The sequence below is a fragment of the Pithys albifrons genome, chromosome 4 (assembly GCF_047495875.1).
Source record: "Pithys albifrons albifrons isolate INPA30051 chromosome 4, PitAlb_v1, whole genome shotgun sequence".
Classification (NCBI taxonomy): domain Eukaryota; kingdom Metazoa; phylum Chordata; class Aves; order Passeriformes; family Thamnophilidae; genus Pithys; species Pithys albifrons.
In genome coordinates this window covers 20523908-20548201 of record NC_092461.1, presented here as the reverse complement: position 1 = coordinate 20548201, position 24294 = coordinate 20523908, and the positions used below count along the sequence as shown (strand labels likewise).

Genomic DNA, 24294 nt, shown 5'->3' with positions numbered 1-24294 from the left:
CTGTTTTAAAATAATTTATATTTAAATAACTACCTTCTACTATTTCAATCTTGAAAGTAACATTCAGTTCAGTTAGTAGGGAAAGGCTATTTGATTTATTTACAGTTCAACAATATTTAAATCAAATTATGTCAAATGTTTGGATTCAGTCACTTGGATTCAGTAACATGATTTAGAATAAAAAACAAAGCACATGCTTGGGGTGAAATGATTAATCCAAAATCAATCTAAAAGCAATCTCATTAAGTTAAAACTGTTTAAGGATTAGTGATTGGTATGTACAGAAGAATATTAGATATAGGAATTATTTTTACTATATATTTATATTTAAATTCTATTAATTGATTTTTTAATCAACTAGCTGTTACGGAAAAGACTAAATTAGAAAATAAATACATACAATTACCTTTGTCACTTGCATACTGGCTTCTTGCTCTGAATGTCTTATTACAGCCTCAAACATTCTAAAAAATATTAACCTCTGGAAAACACAAAGATAATTTAATGTTTCAGAATTTGTCAAATGCAACACTGAAAATATAATGTTATTTATATTTTAGTTCCCATTCCACAAATTCAGATACAAAAAAATATAGAAATTATAAATGCACACATAAATACACAGTTTTTATACAATTTATAGAAAAGTCAGTTACATTAGATTGTGTCTGAAATATTGAGCTTTATATTTTTCTTGTCAGAGTGTGCATGTCTTGGATCATTTTGGGGAAAAAGACTCACTGACAGAAAATAATTTAAACATAGAAGTTGAACTAAATGAAGTATTTTAAATCCACTGAGTTGCCAGTTGTGTTTTTTAAATATAGTATAAGTATCACTGATCCAAAGTAAGATAATTTTCCACATGCGATCCAAATACACTGCAGTATAGCATCAGCTCAATCCCCATATGGGCCATTATTCAAAAGCTGGATTTGATGATCCTTGTGGGTCCCTTCTAACTCAGAATATTCTGTGATCCTGTGATCATTAATGCTGTACCTTCAGAATAAATGCTAGTGTAAGCTAGAGTTCCTGAGCTGTCTAGAAATTGATATAAGGTCCAAGAGAGAAAAACTGTGTCAAGGCCCAAAAACTTAGTTGCCTTTTGAAGGCAAGAAATCTTAAAATCAGTTGAGAGAAGAGAGATAGGTTGGAGGGAAAGAGTGAAAAAATATAATCCTACAAATCACGAAGTTGTCTTCTTTTAACTGTCATATGCTCTGGGTATTTACTAAGACCAGACTACAAAACTCCATTTTATAAGTAATGATCCAGCCCAATAAAGGCATGCAAATATATGGCAAAACTGAAAAAAAATCCAAACAAACCAATCCAAGATTACTAAGTGATAATTGCAAAGCACTTTTGACAACCATCTTCAATTTGACAATAATGTTGTCTCAAGGACAGTAGATAGAACTCAGAGTGTGTGTTGCACATAGGTAGCAAGTTTTGGGAGTAGAGGGCAGGCTGGGGGAATCTGCAGGGTTGGTATTCATGGGACAATGGTCATGATCTGTGCCAAGCCATACATAGCCTGGTCCAAGCTGTGGCAATAATAAAGAGGGAGAAGAGGTGCTCAGTGTAGGACTGAGCCTCAGTAAGGTAATAGGTGTTTTAAATTATTTTAGGTTTGTTATTTTTTTCCCTCAATACCCTAATCAGTAATTAAATGTTTGTGTTTGTTGGCAATAAATTAAATTCCCCAGACTGAGTATGTTTTTTTCTGTGGTAGTCCTTGCCAAGTGATTTCCCCACCTTTATTCAGCTCACAAGTTTTCTCACTCTTGCTCTTTCTATTCTCTCCTTCATCCTGCCAGATGGTGGGAGGTGGTGAGTTGCAGGCTTTGTGCTTGCCCACCAGACGGTGCCTAAACCGGAGAGGATGTTGTTACAAATATCAGTTCTCAGAGAGAACCACGACAAAGCTGCCCTCTCCCAATAGTCAACACCAGTACCAGGGCAAATGGGCTCCACAAAACATATCCCTTCACTGTCACCCCTACTCCAAAAACTTCAGACCTGAATCTTCTCCTTTCAGTTATGCTTCTTACTGTTATGCATACTGATTACTTTTACTCTTGGCCATTTCCTTGTGAAACTTTGAGGACTAAAACAGGTTTGGGGATTTTTTTAAATGTGATATTTATTAATGAGGAAGCTGGTGAACAAAACCAGCAACCCTGACTTTACATATCTACTGGATATGATGTAATATGGGATAAAATAAAAACGTTAAATTCTAATCCTTTCTTAAAATGTAAATTTGTAAGTATTTAAGAAAAAGACTAGTTTTCAACATAAAATTTGCATGGCATTAAAAAGGAAACATTTTCAGAGGCAAAACGAAAGTCTATTTAACTATTTGAAAATCTTTTCTATTTTGCTTATTACCTTCCATGTGCAAGGAAGTTTGTTTATTAATATATAGAATAGTCATGACATTATCTGCATTTTAATGAAACGAAGACTAATATTTGGGAACTTTTGTTACAAAAACTTCTCTGTCTGACCATCCAGGAGCCACTCAGGCAGTCTCACTCATTCTACCTGAGATGGGACCTAAGTCCCTTTGCAGCTACACACCCCCACACACATACAACCAGACCAGGTTTCCCTACCAGTTTGACCACAGGTTTCCCATAGCAGAGTCTTAGTGATCTCAATCCTTAAAATAATTTAATTATGGTGCAATAACAAAATAATAGCTCAAGCTGGCTGCCTCCAAGGAACCCTAGTCTTTTATATCCTCACAGTCTAAGCGAAGGAAACTCTAATTCATGGGCTCCCGCTGTGTCTCAGAGTGTCTGGTCACCTGGTTGGGTCAAAAGTGCCTTTTATGCAAAGGGTCAGCAGTTCAAACCTCTTGTCCAGGGCTGGCTTCCTGCCCCCCAGCCTGCAGCTTTTACTGCAGCTGCACACCCAACTACGTGCACTGAAGATATTCCTCAACACCTTTACATCATGCAGTAACAGAGAACAGTGCAGAAATTTTATAAAAAGCAGAAGCCATGCCTATTCTAGGACCAGAAGCACTACAGCTATTTCAGCACAGCTTTGCACCTCAGCAGGCAACTCACATTGAAGCAGAGTTCCAGGCAGATGCACTGCTGTAGGGACCATAATACTACTCTCCACACTGTTGCATGGGCTTGATAGCTCTGGTTACTTGCTGAGTTACATCCACATAATCACTCTTCATTTTGCAGCATAAGCAGACCTGAGAACACCCCTGGTGAGCAACAGGCCAGTGGAGCACCCCTGCATTTTCATCAGTATGAAGTGTAGCCTCTCTGCTATCAACAGAAGATGGAAGTTTTCACAGGTGCTGTACTCAGCAAAGTGCAGAGCCCAACTACATAGTAAATCACCTTGTACAAAAGAATGGTCTTGATGTATGTTTTGGAGAGTGGTAAAGTAGCCTAAAACTCATATAACCCCATTTCTCTCCAGCAGTGAATCAGATGTCTCACCTTAGCACATCAGAGTGTTGGGTTGTAAGGAAATAATTTAGACTTCAAAGAGTTCAAATCCAGTGTGATTAATTTACTTGCTTTTTCTTTTTCACTATGGTAAACAGAGTGATATATCTAGATAATATATGCAGCCACAAACTAGACTATAGCCAGAAAACATTAAATAAGAATGTATTTTGTGTTTTGCTTTCATAAAAAATTTCCCTAATGTCTTGATGGAGATATGACAAAACAAACAGCTATGATTAAGGAACAAATGGTTTCTGTTTAATTTAGTTTTAAGGCTCATCAGTCTTTTTTTTTCCCTCATTAGAGGAGTTTTCCTCAGCAGAATTTTCAATAATAATCAATGGGCATTGGAAAAAAATGGCGGGTTTTTTTTCTGTGGGGTTGTTGCTATTTAGAATTATGCATATAAAAGGCAGATATGTTTTTAATATCAGAAACATCAAAGTACCTCAATTTCCCTCCTCTTTTAGAAGGCTGCCTGCTCTCTGCACAGTTTATGTATGGTAATATGACATGTAGGGAAAAGTGATGAAATATCCCTGAATCCCAATCTGTAAGTTTATCCAGCATGATAGGAACTGAGAATGGTCCTTGAGCTTAGCAACCCAGACATGGAGCAAAACTTCCCACTTCAGTTACACACAGACTGAAGTCTTGACTTGGACTTTGAGATGAATAGCCATCAGCTCCAGGCACCAAGTCTATGGTGGCTTCCCACTTTCCAATAGTGACAACAATTGGTTTTAACTTTTTTTTTTTTGAGTATGTGTCCTACCCATCCTCTTCCATCATCCTGTTATCAGAGTATCTTGCTGTAAGCTTTTTGCTCCAAACAGTAGATTAAAATCAAGTCACATCCCTAGAAACATTAGATCAGTTATACCATCAATTCCTAGATTCACCAAGAGGTTATATTTATTTTTAGTTGTTTCTAGGCTAAGAAATGAACCATGCTAGTATGACAAAGTTGCTCTTATGATGGAAAGCTATTTTTTCTGATAATATCAACATATTTCTAGAGATAAATGCTCAAGACAAAATCATGTGATATTGACTGATAAGTAATTCAGCAATCTTCAGTTATGTAAAACACTTAAAATTTAATTATGTAGAGTGAAAGAAAACATAAGAACTTTATTTTCTTCTCTTAATCAGTAATGAATATATTTGGAATCCATGGTTTAGCATAGTTTGAAGTTTTAATTAAGCCACTTTTTTGTCTATATATGAATAATCTAGAAATAGAATGCAAATGGAAACTATGATGCTATAAACTCTCCTGATGAATAAGAACAAAGTAAAGGAAAGGATTGTCTTGAGAGTACCACAGGAACCAGTGGGAAGAAACAAGCTACATTAGCCAGGTAGCAAATAACCACGCTGAAATTATGAATTTTGGTTGCTATCCAATTGAAATAATGGATTACCAGAAAGGCACATTGGGAAAAAATGCTTCTATAAAAAGTAAACTTGCATCTAGAAAATTGGACTCACGTAAAACAACAAATAAACAAACAAAAAACAACCACATCCCCCCCACTCCAAGAGACTAAAAACAAAAAAATAAATCCCCAAAATTACCACTCTAATTTTTCCTGTTTATCAATCTCATTTGCTCATTACAAGTCATAATAAATGACTATGAAACACCTTTCTAAGTATTTTCCACAGAGACTTACTAAAGCTTCAGAACAAAATTTACAGAAATTCTTATATCTTTTGTAATATTACTGCTTATTTTCTTCACATTGTCTGATCAAAACCATCCAGTCTTTTTGAGGATAATTTCAAGTAGGAGACTTCAAGCATGTTGCTGAAAGTAAACTCCTTTAGAGAATCACCTGTTATTAGAGATAGAAGAAAACCTTAGTTCAAAGTAAATTCAAAGTGATGGGTCCCTCTACTTTAAAGTCTCCCTGTAACAATCCAGCAGAGTGTTCTCTGCTAGTTCTCTATTATTCTATGAAGAAGAGTCTAATCATCAGTCTCAAAAATCAGAATAATGGTAATAGAGACCATGGGACTCTGCTGATTTATACTGAGGCAGAGTCAGGCCCAAAGCTTCTATCTTCTTCTCTTCTGAACTGATAACCAGAAAAATGTAAATGAGCAGTAAAACACTTCATAATGTAATTTATCGAAAGGAAAGGACAAAATTTAGAGAAGTTTTGCATTTACTGTGTTAGATTCCTGGGTATTGGAAACAGTATATAAGTTTGATACTTGTCTGGGAAGAAAGGAATTTAAAATACCAAGCTCCCTTCTCGCATGTAATTCACAAAACTCCTAGTCATAGTACATAAGTCTGAGATATTTGAATTACTTAAATCATGTGCTAGTGTTACAGGACTCAGCTGAACTTCCATCCCAGCTATAGCCCCTCATCATCAGTTGTTATCACTCACCTGTCATCAACACTATTGTTAGACCTGGATCCTCACAAGTCTATGGGACCAGACGGGATCCATCCCAGATGAGGGAGCTGGCAGAAGAGCTTAGCAAGCCGCTTTCCATTATCTTCCAGTAGTCCTGGTACTCTGCGCAGGTCCCAGATTATTATAAGTTGGTGAATGTCACCCCAATCCACAAAAAGGGCTGCAAGGCTGACCCTTGCAACTACAGGCCTGTCAGCCTGACCTCGGTGTCTGGCAGGGTTATGGAGCAGGACATCCTGAGTGCAATCACACAGCACCTTCAGGATGGACAAGGGATTAGATCCAGCCAGCATGGGTTTAGGAGGGGCAGGTTCTGTCTGACCAACCTGATCTTCTTTTACGATCAGGTGACCCACCTGGTGGATGAGGGGAAGGCTATGGATGTGGTCTATCTGGACTTCAGCAAGGCCTTTGAAACTCTCTTCCACAATATGCTCCTGGAAAAGCTGGTAGCCCATGGCCTGGACAAATGTACCCTCTCCTGTGTTAGGAGCTGGCTGGAGGGTCGGGCCCAGAGACTGCTGGTGAATGAAGCTGCATCCAGCTGGCAGCCGGTCACTAGTGGTGTTCCCCAGGTGTCAGTGTTGAGTCCAGTCCTGTGGAACATCTTTATTGATGATTTAGATGAGGGGATTCAGACCATCATCAGCAAATTTGCTGATGACACCAAGTTGGGAGGGAGTGTCGACCTGCTGGAAGGCAGGAGGGCTCTGCAGAGGGATCTGGATAGACTTGAGAGATGGGCTGATTCCAATGGGATGAAGTTCAATAAGGCCAAGTGCTGGGTCCTGTACTTTGGCCACAACAACCCCATGCAGCGCTACAGGCTGGGCACAGAGTGGTTGGAGAGCAGCCAGGCAGAAAGGGACCTGGGGGGTACTAATTAACAGGAAGCTCAACATGAGCCAACAGTGGGGTCAGGTGGCCAAGAAGGCCAATGGGATTCTGTCCTGTATCAAAAATAGTGTGGCCAGAAGGACCAGGGAAGTGATCCTTCCCCTGTACTTTGCATTGCTGAGGCCACACCTTGAGTGCTGTGTTCAATTCTGGGTCCCTCAGTTCAGGAAAGATATTGAGGTGCTGCAGAGGGTCCAGAGAAGAGCAACAAGGCTGGTGAAGGGACTGGAGCATAAGTCCTATGGGGAGAGGCTGAGGGAGCTGGGGTTGTTTAGCCTGGAGAAGAGGAGGCTCAGGGGAGACCTTATCCCTGTCTAGAACTACCTGAAGGGAAGTTATAGCCAGGTGGGGGCTGGTCTCTTCTCCCAGGCAGTCAGCAATAGGACAAGGGGACACGGGCTCAAGCTCTGCCAGGGGAAATTTAAGTTGGATATCAGAAGAAAATTCTTTCCAGAGAGAGTAATCAGGCATTGGAATAGGCTGCCCAGAGAGGTGGCGGATTCACCATCCCTTGAAGTTTTTGAACTGAGATTGGACGTGGCACTGAGTGCCATGATCTAGTAAATGGACTAGAGCTGGACCAAGGGTTGGACTTGATGATCTCGGAGGTCTTTTCCAACCCAATCGACTCTATGATTCTATGATTCTATGATCACTACCACAACTGAGGTAGTCATTGAGTTATAGTGAAAAATGTAATTAAATGGTGTCAATAAAAAGAGTTAGGTAGGTCAAAATATGTTTTTCTAATCTCTTTATGATCTCATCACATTAAATAATAGCAACTGACACTTTGTCAAAATTACAATTTTAATTCCTTTGTGAGGAGTATATCACGTCTCATTTTCAAGGAGTTTCTATGTTTCATAACATATTCACAGTACCAATCACTTTTGTAGGAGGCTAAGAGTAAACAGTTACTCTCATTAGGTTCTATAATGGTGTCACAGTTTAGGAATGGTACTCCCCAATTTAGTGCTCCCACAGAGGCTCTCCAAACCATGTGCCACGTGCTCACTTCCCCTTCTCCCTGTGGCAGGAGGTAGAGGAGAATGAGAGGCACAAAAGGTAAAGATCATGGGCTGAGATAAGAACAATTTACTGGAAACAGCGTTGAAATAAAAAATTAATGGTAACAGCAACAATCTTATTAAGAAGGTGTACAAGAAAGATGAAAAAAAAAAAGACCACCATGCAGGAACGCACAATACATGAACCACTGCCATGCTACACCTGAACTGAAGAGACTCGCTTCCCCCTGCCCATGGGAATGACATGAGGTGTCCTAGCCATGCCCTCTCCTGGATACTACAAATCTAACCCTGTCTTGGCCAAACCCAGGACAATAAGCTTTTTAAAGCATATGTATTACTGAACATTTGTTGGCTATTCTGGGGTCAGAGCACACCAAGCCTCACTGGCACAACAATTCCTTTTTTTTTTTCGACTTCTTGGAGGTCTGAATAGGGCATTTTACAATCCTTTTTTCTTTGCGCATGTCATGCACTTCAGCTTTTTAGATAATAATTTCTAAAGAGAAGGTGTTTTGAGAGACAAATTATAGGGAAAATGTGATTACCTGATCACATTCTCTCCTTTCTCTCTGTTCTCTACCTCACAACCAAGAAAAAACAGTTGAAAAAAGAAAGAACAAAGGGATATTGAAATGTTAATTTAATTCAAAGAGGTTGCATTATTTAAAATTATGTACTTTAGTCATTTAAAATATGTATTTCATTATTCATATTTATTTTTCATAGAATTAAATTATTACAGGCAATTACCCTTTTAACCCCATATAATATGCTGCACTGTTTTTCTAAGGAATTCTTGATAAGGAGAGTGTCTTGTACTTTCTTGCCAAATTTGATTTCTTTTGGGGTCTGGTGTTTGGTCTCTGGATTTTGGCACCATTTTATTCGATTTCACCTCCAGGGTATTTAAGGCATTCCTGTTGTTTAAGTTATTCTAAGCCACGATCAATTCTGAGTGCAGGTCTCTGCACATCACGCACTCCTATGCCTCAGAATATAATAGGAGATCAAGATTTTAAGTGCACATTGTAGAACAGATCATATTCATTTTTTAAAAAGTAGGATTCTGTCTAGACTATTCTAGTCTTTATGATAAAAATATGTATTGAAAAAGTATGAACTCCTTTTCCCTTTGACTAATGGAAAATGCTTCAGTTTACACATAATCCACATCTCATGGTTTGTTTGTTACTCTTCAATGGAAAATTCAATAAAAAACTTAATTAAAAAGAAAATATGTAGTGTCATAAAGCTGAAACAGAAGTGTAATCTCAGAGACACTCATATTTTATATACTTGTATTTCTGTGGTTTATAATTAAGGGAAATAGTAGAAATATTAAAGCTTTTTTTTTTTTCTAACGAAAGATTAATTTACCTGAAGTAAAAATACTTCATTAGCTCAAAAAGTGAGCTAATAATATAAGGGCAATAATATAAGATAATGAAAAAGATTTTGAAAAAGTAAAAGTGCAGCTATCTGGGAAAGGGGAAGAAAAGAATTACTAGTTAAAGAGAGCAATTGCATAAATTAGTCCAATAACGTTCCTATAAAAGCCATCAGAGTAGTATCGGTAATATGCACATTTTATGAAGCAGGTGATACTGAAATGATACTATAAATTGAACAGAAAGAGTCAAATCATTTGCCAAGTGATTAAAGGATTGCAATTTATTATACTTTTAATCTAATATTTTTGTGGGATATGAATAAGTTTTACAACATGTAATATAGCAATTTCATTCCTTGTGATCAATACCAACTTAGCTGTAATAGCCTGTTCTAAGATTTATTATCATATTTTGCATCTCATACATAGATAAAGGTAGTTATGAGAAGAATAATGGAATCGACTTGTTTTAAAAAATTTTAAGAGATTCTACTGAGGACGGAATGCTGTCACAATATGCTTTACATATCTGGATAAGATCTACCTTTAGTGTTTCCTCTCTCGTTCCACTGAAGCTTATACCAAAACTAAAACTAATTTGAATGTAATAACCTATTAGTTTATACCATGGGTTCTGATTTTTAAAATGTTGTGCCTCTAGTACCATAAATACAGATAGCCAGAGACAGACAGAGGTACATTTACAGGTAGATGGATGGAACGAAGGAAAGAAAGAAAAGATGAAAAAAGAAAGAAAAGATGAAAAGATAGAAAGAGAGAAAGAGTGAGAAAGAGAGAGTGAAAGAGAAAGAGAGAGAGAGAAAGAGAGAAGGAAAGAAAGAGAGAAAAAAAGAAGGTGGCCCTGTTACATTAACATATTTTACATGTTTTGATTCCATCCTATTTCTTACTCTCATTATAAGACTGGAAAATAATATTTGGAATGAAAGTACAGCTTTGAAAAGAACTGAACACAGCTGTCAAAGGCTTAAGATACTTTATTATCATTAGTGTCAGTATGATTTGAAGGTGTTGAATATCTCACACAATCAAGCTATAATGTGGGATTGGATTGCCACTTTCACTTCTTGTGATTAATACTATACAGAGAGATTTGTTGATTGATATCAGTCAATTTAATCAGAAAACGAGGGTGGCATCTCATAGTAATCAATTCCAGAAAAGAAATTTTCTGAAGGAAGGCTGGTAGAGTAAGATCATGGTGGGGTTTTTTTGTTTTGTTTTTTTTTTTCGTTTGGTTTGGTTTTGGTTTGGTTTTGTTTTTTGTAAAGTTAAGCTTTAAAATCCAAGTGTGTTTTTATTAAAGAACCCAGCTGCCATACATGTCATACTGAAGTTCTTTACTATCCAGGCACTCTTTCTATTTTAAGAAAAATCAATTCTGAGCAATGATGCTCATTCTTACATGACAACAGTTCTTTCAGTAAAACTCAAAAGGAGCTTTTTTCAACATGACCAAATGGATGATTCTTACATTATATTAATTATAGTTTTTTTGCTCTCTAATTAACTCATTGTATCTATGCAAGAGTACAGGCCACAGAATAAATTATCATTGTCAAATCTTTTCGGGTGGACTGCCTCTTCTCCAAGACAGTTAGCAAAGCTGCTGCTAGTGTTTTGGGTTTTTTTCACTTAGGTAAGAGCAAATATCTTGAAAAAACTAAAGAAGTATCAGAGAGTCCCAACTTCTAGTAATAAAATTTTCAATAGTAATAGAAGGTTGTGTCACTTTGCACATATATGTCTTATCATCTTCTACTTGATAATATACTCAGCAGTAAATTTGTCTTGAGACTGTGAAAGGTGTTAACAGCACCAACACATCCATACCTAATTTAGGAGGCTAGTCTCCACTCCCAATATGGCCAGTGGGGACACATAAGTCATTCAGGCTTCATTCAGAGTGCAAACTCAAAGAAATATTCACTGTATTCAGATCTCGTATCTACATTAACCAAATAATTGCTTAGACTCCCTCAAAGTCATTGAAAAGAAGTAATCACATATACACAGTACATGAAGGCAGCCCACGTTAAGTTGCTGCTCACACTAACGCTCTTCCTCTGGCAAAGTATGAAGAATGGCCTCCTATGATTGAGGCATAAACTTCTGCAGAAGAATAATCTTTCCCCTTTTGTTAACTTCTTAGTAATTTTATTTTCACTTGGCTGCCTGGACCTATATATATTACACTAATCTATTTCAAAGGTGCCATACCATCCTTTAGTACTGGAAATATATCTATTTTAGAAAAGTTGTTTTGCTTTTGAAAATAAACAGTGCTTTTTTATTCTAGTGAGCTCAGGTACACAAATGAACATCCCTGGATATGAACTTTGGAGCTGAGCAGATTGAGCAGTGAACAGTACATTGCTCTTTCAGTATGCTGTCCTCCTGTACGTGATATTTTAAGGATAATAAGGCTTCCTCCCTTTAAGAAAAGACAAAACATACTAGTTTAACAATACCAAACCTATAGATTTCTTTATCTAAGAAATCATCACTATTCTAGCAAATGGAACTCAAAAAATGCACTAGGCATAATACACAGAAAATATAACTTAGCTGTTACTTTTCAAAACAGAATTTAAAGTGCTTCATGGGAAAAGGAAGACTGAAGCGTCATTACTCATACAGAGTGCAGAAATTGAGGTGTACAGACATAAGGTGACAACTACCAAGAAAAAGTAAATGTAAATGATGCTGCAAATGCTATCTCAAATCCCGATACAATGAACTAATGTCTACCTCTTTCCTTGATTTATATTGTCTTTTTGGTAACAAACATGTGCATAAAGTATGCATATAAACCTTAGACTATGTTTTCCCCTTTGCCCGTGCTTGTCTTTCCTGACTTTATTAGTGTAGCTCTACAGGATAAATCACCAGAACTACTCAAGACCTCCATGAAGTTTTGTAGAACTTAATGTCACAGCATCTGAAAACAGAAAAAGCAACAAAGAGAGAAAGAGGAAGAGAAGCAGGGAGACAATAAAATATGGACTCCATCCCAGGGAAGAACAAAGGCAGTTTATTGTAAACAGTATCTAAGTAATATACTCTTAGGATAATTAAGGGACTGAGTTTCTGCAAAATGGGGGCTGGGTTGTACTAACTTAAGGTGGAGGATCAAAGGACATCAGACAATGAACCAATATAGTTTTAGGTAGAATGCCAGTTATTGATACACTGCAAGCAGTTTATATAGGGTCAAAGCTATGTGCTAATTGGCTAAAGTAATTTTCACACCATAAAGCAACATTTCTTACTGGTTATATTCCATATCTCACAAATCCAGTGTTTTGATAAAACATCCTAATGGTTTCCAGGTGAATCTCAAGGGTCCTGTGAGAAACTTTCAAGAGTTGTTGTGTGAAAGCCTTGGGAGTTCCTGTCTGAACTCCTGGGGAGTGATTTCTTTTTTACCACTCAGGAGCAGCTGTGCCTTTGTTTATTCTTTGCTGGTAGCCACTTCCATCTCACAGAGTCCATACAGTCTGGGTCACTCATATGGCCATTTTCTGTAAGAAATCCTTCTACACTAACTAAGGGATTACCGTATGTTAATCATGGAGAGAGCAGGTAACTAGAGCCAATCCATTATTTATGAACACAAGGCAGTGGCAAACAAGAGGATTTTGCAAAACAGGTTTCAGTAGAGCAACTGCAGAACTTGTCAAATGGAAAGACAAGAGATGGGCTGATGTCTCCAACACATTTCCAATTACCACATCTTGATCCAACCTCTAGTGAAATATAGGCTGATGTTCCTCTTTATGACTATGGGCTATATTTAATGAAATCTTTGATTTGGTACCTATTTAGGGATTCTAAGTGCCTCAGTCCTTGAGAAAATAATTTGAAAATCCATTAAGAACAATTAGATAGTGATATTTTTTAAGTTACTAAACTATGGCATGTCACTAACATATATACAATTTATTCTGTATGTAAACTCTTCTAATCAAGTTATATTGCATAAGCACTTGAGAGGTACATAGAGCAAAGGATCAGAATAATATATCTGTAACATATTCAATATAAGCACTGGCCAGTAAGATTGTTTCCAATATGATCATATTTAGCAACATTAGTGGCTTGTTTCCTTGTCCAGTTGAGGGTGATATCATCTAATTAACAGAAAGATTTACAAAACAGAGACTATTGAACAGACATGTATATACAAACCCATATTCCAACTAAGAGTCGATTCTGAATTATGTATTTGCTTGCAAAAATTGCCATTTGGCATTTGCACATCTCTGTAAGTCCTGTGGTGTAGGTTCTGTTTAATTAGAGGATTTCTGTAACTTATTTGCTCATTGAAAGCAGTTATTCACATTACACTCACTTTTCTATACCTATTATGAGGTCAAAAAAGTATATCCCCTCAATCAAATCACCTCAGCTCTGTGGGAGGCTGAAAACCATTAAGTACATTCAAAGCTTATGGAAAAGGTGCTCCATACTCTATATCCTCGCTCTCTTTCATGGGAGGAAACAATGCCATGTCAGGAAAAAACCTCAATATTCTGCAGAATTTGGAGTTGTATACAGTCCAGTAAAAAGCACAGAGAAACTTCAAGGTTTTTTAAATATAATAATGACAGAGAAATATTCTGTCAGTCTTGATACTTACACTGAAAAAAGATTAAAATATTAATATGAATATATATAAATTGCAATATTTCTTGAAAGAAAACTAGCCTTTGATTTGTGGATTCACAATCTATTAAGGCCAGTCATAAAAACTTCTGTGGGAATATATAGAAGAAGAAAGCTCATGTGGAATACTCCCACTGGGAACGTTTGGTTCCATTAAGGTTTTGGGGTTTGGGGTTTTTTTTGTGTTTTTTTTCCCAGTAAGAAAAATATGAGATACTAGGAAAGACAAGGTAGAGAACATTATTTTTTTTTATTCTTGATAAATATTTTTCTACTAATTTTAATATTATTAGTAAAGTTTTTTCTGTATTTTACAACAAGTTCTCATCTACAACCAAACCACTGTTTGTTATTTTCTTTAACTTCAGGGGGGAAAAAAATCAAACAAACAAACAAACAAACAGAAAAAACATTGTTTCCATAGGACCTTTGTGAGAGAAACTATCATTTTACCTAGGAATTAATTCATCTAATAGAGATTTTACCAGGTGAAATTTGGTTTTTATAAGTTAGAGCAGGATGACAATAATCCATGGGTTTACTTTATTCAGTGCTGTTATATGACTCTCTGACTATACTTTCCATTGAGAAGGATGGGCACGTGGGTGTAGGAGGATATGAATTGTGAACACTGTCCTACCACCATTATTCTAGTTGTTGATAAAAAGCTTTTTTTCTCAAAACAAATACCTTCAATAGCCTGCTTTTAAATGGTTGTAAAAGCAGGACACTTATGATCTATAGATTTTACTGTCCAGACAGGATTAGAACAATTCTCTATTTATAGGTCTCTCCCAGAATGATGTCCATAAATTTTAAGTCATTTGGAATGCAACTGTTTGGTATTCACTCAGATTCAAAGACTCATATTTTTTCAACCTAGCTGCATTACACTGGCTTCCTATTTGACAGCATATTGATTTTTATTTCTTATTAACTGTCTATTATTGTTTATTAGGTAATGTTCCATCATACTCATCTTAGCTGATAAATACTGTCTCTCTTGCCTGTTCGTTATGATCCATTTTAGGCTATCAGAATCATTAGGATTTTATGGATTAAAATGGTAAGATTATTGATGGAAAGCTCCCAGTTATACCAGTTTCAAAAAGCCAACAGAACAGACCATGGCTCACTCGGTGATTAAGCATTAAAACAGCCTATTCTAGGCAGTAGTTTAGACCATATATTTCTTAAACATTAGTAGTTTGTGTAGTTCTATTCCAATAAATACTGAAAACTTGGGGAAATATCATTCTTGTCAAGCACTTTTATTTTCTTATAGGTTTTATCTACTGAACTTACTGGAGGACTGTATTTTCCCTTTTGTTTTCCAGCACTACAATGTGCAAGAGTAGAAATCACTGTGTGACAACCAAACCCTAAGAGCACAGATGATTCTTTTGTTAATAATTGCAGTTATAGTGCTATTCATCTGGCATTCTAGTTACAATATGACCTGATATTAACCTTTGACTTAGAAAATTGTTCAGCCAGTGATGTTTTATTGGATGTCTAGTGTAGTTTACAAGGAAAGTATTTAGGCACTTTTTTGGAAGGTGAAAGGAAAGCACTTGGTTAGATCTTTAGCCTTAACCTTATAGATGTTATAAAACACAATTTACTAGTGTCTGGGTTCCTACAGATAACTGTGCTAGAATTCTTCTTAGTGGCGTTTAAGATTTGTGTGGCTTTCACACCAAGAAAAGATTTCTAGTCTCTTACTACATATTCTGGAACTGTATGTAATATAATTACAGAGAGTCAGAATTTATCAATGGAAATGTTGACCATGTTGCTGAAGTGGGACAGTCTCTTCTCTCTCAATACTTTTTGGGTAGCTTTCCTCACCATTCAAATCTTTGCTTGGTCTTTTCAGAGGTTTATCTTGTAACAATTAAATTATAATTATTCTACCTTTGTCTATTGATAAAGAATGAGAGCCTCTTTCTAGAACTAAACAAAGGATCTGCTTTAAGTCTAGGTTTTAGACACAGTAATAACAGAAAAATAAATTTTATAATGCTACTTTAATATCCATCAACACTTTTCATGTAAAATTCTCAGAATTTTAAGAAATATATTCATTAACTCAACCTCCACTATGCAAAGAGAATACCAAAGAACTAGTGAGAGGAAACATCCAAACAATGTTTAGAAAACAACACAGCTTTTCTGAATCACTCAAAGATTCATACTATCTGAAGAGACAGATTACAAAAATGTAGTGAATTGTTTATTGAATGGTAAGGACAGAGACAGAAGATGAGTTTTACTCGTCTGTTATTCTTTTACCCTATTCTACATCTGTCTCAGTGGTGGAAAACAGCAAGCTTGTATCTGATTTACATTTGTTTTATATATACTCTTTTACACAATGGGAGAGACACAATTGGACTTGAAAAATAAGGAGAGGCACTTTTAAAATTCAGAGAGTTGCAGCATGGAAATGCTTAATGACATTGTGCCTTTAGAAGAAGAGGTTGGAAACTTGGAAGTGTAGGGTCCTGCACCTACAGAGGAATAACCCTAGGAACAAGTTCAGAGTTGATCTGCTGGAAAACAGGTCTGGGGAGAAGCACTTGGGAGTCCTGGTGAGCAACAAGTTGTCCATGTGCTGCCAGTGTGCCCTTGTGACAAGGTAATTGGAATTCTGAGCTGCATTAAGACAGCAGCTTGAGGAAGGTTATCAATCCTCACCTTCTACTCAGCCCTGGTGAGGCCAGTTCCAGAGTGGTGTCCAGTTTTGGGCTTCTCAGTTGAAGGAAAAAAAAAACAAAACAAGAACTAGTGGAGAGGATCCAGTGAAGGGCTACAAGGATGATGAGAGGACTGGAGCACCTGTCTTATGGGAAAAGGCTGAGAGAGTTGGGCCTGTTCAGTCTCGAGAAGAGATGACTGAGAGAGGACCACATCAATGTCTGTAAGTATCTGAAGGGAGGGTGTAAAGATGATGGCACCCAGCAACAGGAAAAGGGACTTTGGCCACAAACTGAAACACCAAACCGGAATATGAGGAAAAACTTTACATTGGGGTGACAGAGCACTGGAACAGACTGCTCAGAGAGGTTGTGGAATCTCTTTATCTGCAGGTATTCAACACCTGCCTGGACACAATCCTGTGCAATCTGTTCTAGGTGAACCTAGGAGGGGTGGACCAGAAAATCTCAAGAGGTCCCTTCCAACTCCCACCATTCTGTGATTCACTGAAATGCAGAAATAACAACACTGAAGCTGGGTGATACAAGATATTGCACTTCAAACTCAGTAGAAAGATTTCTCATCAAAAGTCAGTAACCTCTCTCTAGGGATTAAATAAGATGAATAACTACATAAGGAAAAAAAAAGGAAGTATTTCAAAGTAATATCAGTTATAACACAATTTCTCAGCATATCATACAATAAGTTGCAGATATATTGATACATAATATACTTTCCAACTTACACAGTTATGTAAAACAGTACGTCTCATTAGGGCTTTACTATGGTGTTCTCACCTCTGTTTGCTGTATCCATTTTAACTTTTCTCTTCACACAGAGGCAACTACTTGCAGTACCTGAAACAAAATGATTCTATCAAATCAGAAATGGACTTTTGCTTTTTTGTTTTTAAATGTAAAACCACTTTCTCTCAGATATAAGAGATTCTTACTTGCATTTTAAAGACTCACAAGCCAGAAAATACTATGGAAAAATCTGCAGCATCTCTGCCTTTGAAGAACATGTGAGACCACTTTTAAGTGATGAGAAACTGAAGTTCAGGAGGGGCAAGTTTCTAATAGAGCCCACATTCTGTTAGATTTTTAATACTCTTCAGAACTACTTCTCTGAATATTTGAGGTTTGGCTATCTCTACTAATTATTTTCATTGCTTACCCTTATCTTGCTATTTTTCCAGTTGTAAATTATTTCAATTGAAATATTAATTTTAGTTTTCTTGGAAGTTAAGCAAAGATTAATGCTGTGAGCTAAGGATGGATATGAGCATGAAAGTAAGACAATAAAAGGAATCATTTCAAGTAAAAGTGCCATACAACACTTCCTTGTCTAAGAAGTAATTTTAAGCAAATGTCTAGTGGGTAATTAAAATAAAAGCAACTATTTCACAAACTCAGACCCTTCTTCTACCTACAAAAGACTTGTGGATAGCTCTTGATTCCCAATAATATATTCATTCAGTGAATCCATTGCAGAAGTAACTTTTAGAATGGGTTTTTTTCCATGTTCTACAAGCATGAGAATTAAAAGTAGATTAGTCTGCTTTTAGACAAGTCACATGATATTGCTTTTGACTCTCTGATGAATGAAATCAAAAAATTCCCCTTGGAAAGCCTTTTTTCACCTCACACACGTGTACCATTAAAATGTTGAATAATTCTTGATAGCAAATATGATAGGGGAATAAATGTCTGCATCAAAATATTTAAAAATCCAAGTCAGTATTTAGAGATAATATTTTTAATTACTCATCCAGTTCAAGTTCGTACTTTTCGACTCTCCATTAGAAAAATTATTTACTGAAGCATCACTCCCTAATGCTATGAATGGGAGACATGAAGCTGTTGTCATTTACAAAGGGGCCTTGTTGGGAGCTTGCCTGTGGGATATTCCTCTCCATTTTTATTACCTGATTAGAGGAAAGATTATTTTGACTTTTTTTATATCTGTCTATATTTCATTCCTACCTTATTTGTCAGCTTTTGGTTCAAGGGCCTTATGTCCTCTGCATATGACTGTTTCTGGCAAATAGCTGCCTTGGTGTCTTAGAATTATTGCCTAGAACTTAGGAACTGCTGTAATGGATTAAACTAGTCATTCATCTAAGCAGGCCAGATCTTTTGGTCTCACATTAATAATGCTGAAAGAAGTAGGTGTTCAGAATTCAAGCAGTCTGTCATGACTGATGTTTTGCATAACAAAAGTCAAAATAAAGAGCTTAAAACTATTGCCTTTTAGCCTCATCATTAACCATTCACAACGTTTCTCTCAAATTAACCCTGCAAAGCACTGAAGCTCTGTGGAATGTGCATTCATTTTCTTTTTTGAGAGCTTTACTATTTGCTCTGGTAATGAAGTTCAAGGCACAAAAGCAGTCACATCTTCAAGGAGAACCAGAGCATCCAGGGAACAGCTAGAAGCTAAATAAGCACTTTAATTGTTGCATTTAACAAAAGAACTAGAGAAAGGAAATGCAAAATTACAGGAAAGTCATTTTGGAACATTCTGTTCCCTGTAAATTTGAGAAAAGAGGTTTGGTTCTTTTTTTTTTTTGTTCTTTCTGTAGTGCTTCCTGGTTTTTATTACCTTTTTTTTTTTTTAAATTCAAAAGAGGTAGGATAGTGCCTATCTAAATTTACAGCTAATATGTTTAGCATCAAAACAAATAAAAACCTGGGAAAAACCAATAGCAAATGTTTTGTCACATTGTCTTGAGACACTCTGTAGTCATGATTCTTGATTTATGGCCAAAGCCTTACATTGGAAACAGTCCAATGTAACATCATACAGAATTCTCAGTATATTTTTTTTTTCTGGATGTCAAACTAATTGTTGAATACCAAAAGTCATTTATCAGTAATTAACAGATGACCCTTCAAGTTAAGATTGCTACAGTATTTATTGTGCATATTATTCTACTATTATCAGTAGATGCTTGGACTGCAGGACTTCACACCCAATGCACCTCTGCTCTTTGATGAATGAAGTATATTTTTGTGAGAAATTATTTTTAGAGTTGTGGTGAGTTATCATCCTTTTTGGAGGAAAAACGTTCACTGGAAGCAAATCAAACTACACCCTGCCACTGTCAGTCTTCCCATATCTCTCTCTTGCACACTCCTGATCCGTTTACATTCAGAACATGACAAACAAGCCATGGATATGATTCCAACAAGGAAAAGATTATATTCTAATAAGGTGCTATCATATTCCCACTGAAGCAGCAAAGAGACTCCTATTAGCATCAATAGGAATTGAGCTGGATCCCCAGAAACCTCTTCTTGCCTTCATGCAGACTCCACAAACAGTGAAGAGGTGTCTGCAATTTGGATGCAGAAGAAGAAGAAAATTGACCGTATATTTGGAGACATATTTGGAGATACCTGATACAGGCTTCATTTCCAAAATCTCTGAGCTCCAGCCTTCTTTTTCAAAGAAAGGATTATTTCTCCTAATGTTCTTAAGAGAATCTTGAAAAAGTGATGTAGATCAGTTCAGGCATCTCTGCCTTATATTTATGTTTTTATCTGAGAGTAACTATGTCACCAGCTAAGCAGAGGTAGAGTCAATAAATGAACAGTAACAGATACAGTGAACCCTTTTAGTTTAGTTCTCTTTTTCTGACTTGAGAATAAATAAGTCCTTTTTCTGATAAATTAAACCAATTAATGTTTGAGGTCAATGTGGTCTCCTTTGTTGACATTGCATTCTTATTACTAGTTTGGCCTAGACGATTCTGCTTCTAGTGGTTTTGCAGAGGTGTTGATGGATATCCTGTGAATAGAGGTGCACTGGATTATCATCAGAACTGTGTATGTGTTGGAAAAGACAATTGCTGTGGTGCATTTAACAGCACTTTGCAAAGGGCAAGGTAATTTTGTTCGTTATTTTTATTCTGAGTTTTCTGAAAAAGTTGGGCACTGTTCTGAGACGTTCTTCTTCCACTGTTTTCTGTGAAAGCGAGGAGGCCCTCAGGGCATCTCGGGGAAAAAATAGCCTACACAAGAAAATCTTTTAAACTTGTTTGCCCTTCCCTCTAGAGCAAAATAAGGGTAAATGTTCATCCATTCCTTCATGTGGTTCACTCTTCTCACTTATTATCCCTGTCTCACTACACTGTATTTTTGCAGGTTCTCACATTTGTTCCTGGAGAGATTATTTTATATACTCCTTCCCAACTACTTTCAGAAAATACCTGCAAAAGACTATGTCCCTGTTTGTTTCTGTGCCCTAACCATTAATTTCAGCAAAATATATCCAGCGGCTTGACTCTTCCACCCAGCTTTCAACAGGTTTTTTTTATAAATTTGGAACAACTTCCAGGAAGCAAAATACATACCTTGTGAGATATATTAGTCATACAGAGCCTTGTCTGTGGAACACCTTCAACAATTTGTCAAGCTATGTATCTAGGTAAAATCAACCAACATAACATTTCATACTGACTGATATAATTAGGATCCACTTTTTTTTACAAATATATAGTATATAAAATACAAAATGAACCAAGAGTATATAATACAAGAAATCAAGGAGGAAACAAGAAAAAAATAGTGGAAAATGGGAAAATTGAGACATTAAATAAAATAATGTTGGAGGAGAAATTAGGTAATCCAAGTCTAACAGCTAAACTGAAGGATAAATACATCATATAAATAAGCATAATGCACAATTATTGGTTTCAAAACCTACAAAGAGAGACTCAGAAGCCAAAACCAAGAACCAAAGTCCTAACACAATGGCAAATTATATTACATGACAACACAATCTAGGCAATGATGTAAATGTTGGAAATGATGAATAGACAACAATTGCAATGGCAGTGTGGATACAAAAATGAGCATTTAGAAAAGATATCAAACCTTTCACAAATATGACAAATAAATACAGGAGGAAAGTGTAACTAAGATAATGGATTGGTTCTCAGGGACGATTTTTACTGAGGCCCCAAGGAGTATCTTTATCCTTTGGCTGTACTTAGAATTATGTGAGTTCCAAGGATAGGAGAACAAATCCATCATTCACTCCATCACTGGTTCTCCAAGAGCTGTGATCAGACCCAATTACAATGGCATGGAGCTTACTGACTCTTTGACTTTGACAAACAGATGATAGGTTGCCAAAAAAACCACAGAAAAATAATTACAGTTAATGCAGCCATCAATTGATGGCCACATGTACTAATACATGAGTGCTCTGGGGTTGATGTCGACATGCAACACAAAAACACCAATATCACAGACTTTTGTTTTTCAAATACATTTGTTATTATTAAAAAGTACAGCATTTTATTCTTGTTCCCAGCCATGTAGTCCATTTTTAGAGGATAGTTGTTAATGGCATGCAAATCTTTAACTCCTTCAACTCAGTTTTCTCAATCACTAATTGAAGATGGGAGGATTGTAATATATGCAGAAACACTAAGTATGCAAATTAACTCAGGTTTTCTTCATTATAAAGAGAAATTAGGAACAGAGCAATTCAGATTCATTTACAGATATAACATCAAAAATATTTCTTCCTTTGATGGTAGCAACAGTACACAATTTCACTTTAGGCCTTCATTAGAGTTCATCTTATTAAATACAGTACAGAACACATGAAAAATCTCTTCCAAGGACCTGCTGGTTTATAAACTAAAGAACAGATCCATGAGGAAGAAAAATTTACTTCCACTGAAACAGGTGTGACAGGTGTGACCCTACAGATCCTTCAATTCTCTTGAAATACAATTAACTCCTTTTCATCAATATGTGGATGCATCAGCAAAGTATAAGTTGATTCTGTGATCAAGTGTTTTAACCATTATTCTATTAAAACACAAGGAGAGAACTTTTCACTCTATTCCATGCATTTCACATAGTAGACTGACACTACCTGTGCATATTGCAATAGTAGCATCTGTAGGGTGGGTATTCCTTGCTAATATCTTCCCTAGACCAAGAGATGCTTATCATTTCAATCCCATCACATCAGTTATTAACATTTCAGAAGAGCTGTGATTTAGCTATATGGTAAGTTAAAGGAAAAATAGAGGTATTCTGTCTCTACTGTGTCACATATCAGTAGCATTCAAAGGAAGTAATCGACTACTGATCTAAGAAAAAACAACTCCTTTTTTTCTGAAAAACATTTTGTATTCTCATAAATAATAGGTAGATAGAACTCTTTCATCTATGTGTACATATACCTTCTTGTGTAATCATTAGCATCTGTGTCATTAGGTTGGAAAAAAAAATTAAATTATTTTAGTAAACCTTGAATGACAATGCTTGTGCTTATGACTTTTTCATTTGTTTGATTTAATGTATTTGAAACAGACTAGGGTATAATATAACATCCATATATATATATATATATATACATTGTACTTTGCAGAATATGTGAATGATCATTTTTTCCCATACTGACATTCTGCCATACCAAATAAGATCCCTATTTACCCTTAAAGAAATAAATGGGTTATAAAAATCAGTTTTGAGAACTCTTCCATTAAATAATGAGAATCCCTATATTTATATACATTTATCAATGAACATTTTACACCTAGATAGCTATGCAATTGTATAACTTAGATTTTGCTAAAAATTCTGACTGAAATTTGGAAAGGCAGAACAAGCTCAATGTAATTGGTTTTCCTCACCATTACACTACTAAACTTCCATGGATGAAGTGAAAAAAGGAATAGATATGGGATCATGTCCACAAAAAGAAAATAATAAAACCAAATCATAATTTGTAAGTTGATCTTTATAATAAAATATTATCTCACAAGACACATACCAGAATCAGCTGGATTTTTTTTTTCTGTAGTTCTCCACATGGTAGATGTTCACCATGAACAGTGAGCACTGTGTTGCACTTTTGTGAAACCATTCAGTATTTTCTTCAGAAGCTTCAAAGAAATAAGAAAGAACTTCCAAATTGCACAGAACACAAAGTTCTGAGGTATAAAACTTGGGGGTTCTAATTTAAAAAGATTCCAATGTCATTTGATGTCTGGCTAGTATATGTGTGATGTCTTTTCAGAGGCTTGTGCTATCAAGTTACCTGTCAACAATGTAGCTTGTACTGGCTTTTCACAAAAGTCTTCAAATATGATTGTTCCACAGACTACACTGACAGCAAATGAGGGCAGAATGAAACTGGAATTTTAGTCATCAAAATTAATGATTCATAGATCAGACTTAAATAAAAGCCAGAGTACAGAGGCTATTCCTTTTCAATATGCTTAGTAAGTAACAAATTTAAAAAATCAGAACACTTTGACAGACCAGACTTCTTTGTGATGATAAACAAGATGCTGATATATGACTTTTTTGAAAGACCTTGAAAAAACTCTTGTGAAACCACACCCACTCTGATGATAAGGAAAGTTCAACTAGCATATCCACCTGTTTGCCATATGTAAATTGTGTTATTCCTGCACTGAATTTTCTACTGAACATCCACTGTTTTCATCTGTTTATGGATTATATTTAGAATATAATCCATACAATATAATCCAAGTGCCTAGCTTCAGCACTTGGGGATCAGACATGAACAGGACCAGTTCTTTGCATAATAGTTCTGAATTATCTATGTGTATCAATATCATCCTTATTTAACTAAGAATTGATTCTATTTCGTTTTAACTACTCAAT

General features: G+C 36.0%; 1 long non-coding RNA gene across 2 annotated transcripts in view; it reads right to left on the bottom strand.

The window, feature by feature from the left end:
- The window catches only part of LOC139670857 (uncharacterized), a 47106-nt gene that overhangs the window by 14646 nt on the left and 8166 nt on the right, over nucleotides 1–24294 (bottom strand). Inside the window, exons 3-4 of one of the 2 annotated variants that reach the window (XR_011697591.1) lie at nucleotides 17431–17490; nucleotides 407–481 (exon numbers count right to left, since the gene is read on the bottom strand). This is a non-coding gene — a long non-coding RNA (uncharacterized lncRNA). The remainder of the gene's footprint in view (nucleotides 1–406; nucleotides 482–17430; nucleotides 17491–24294) is intronic. The other variant, XR_011697592.1, reaches the window with a different exon arrangement.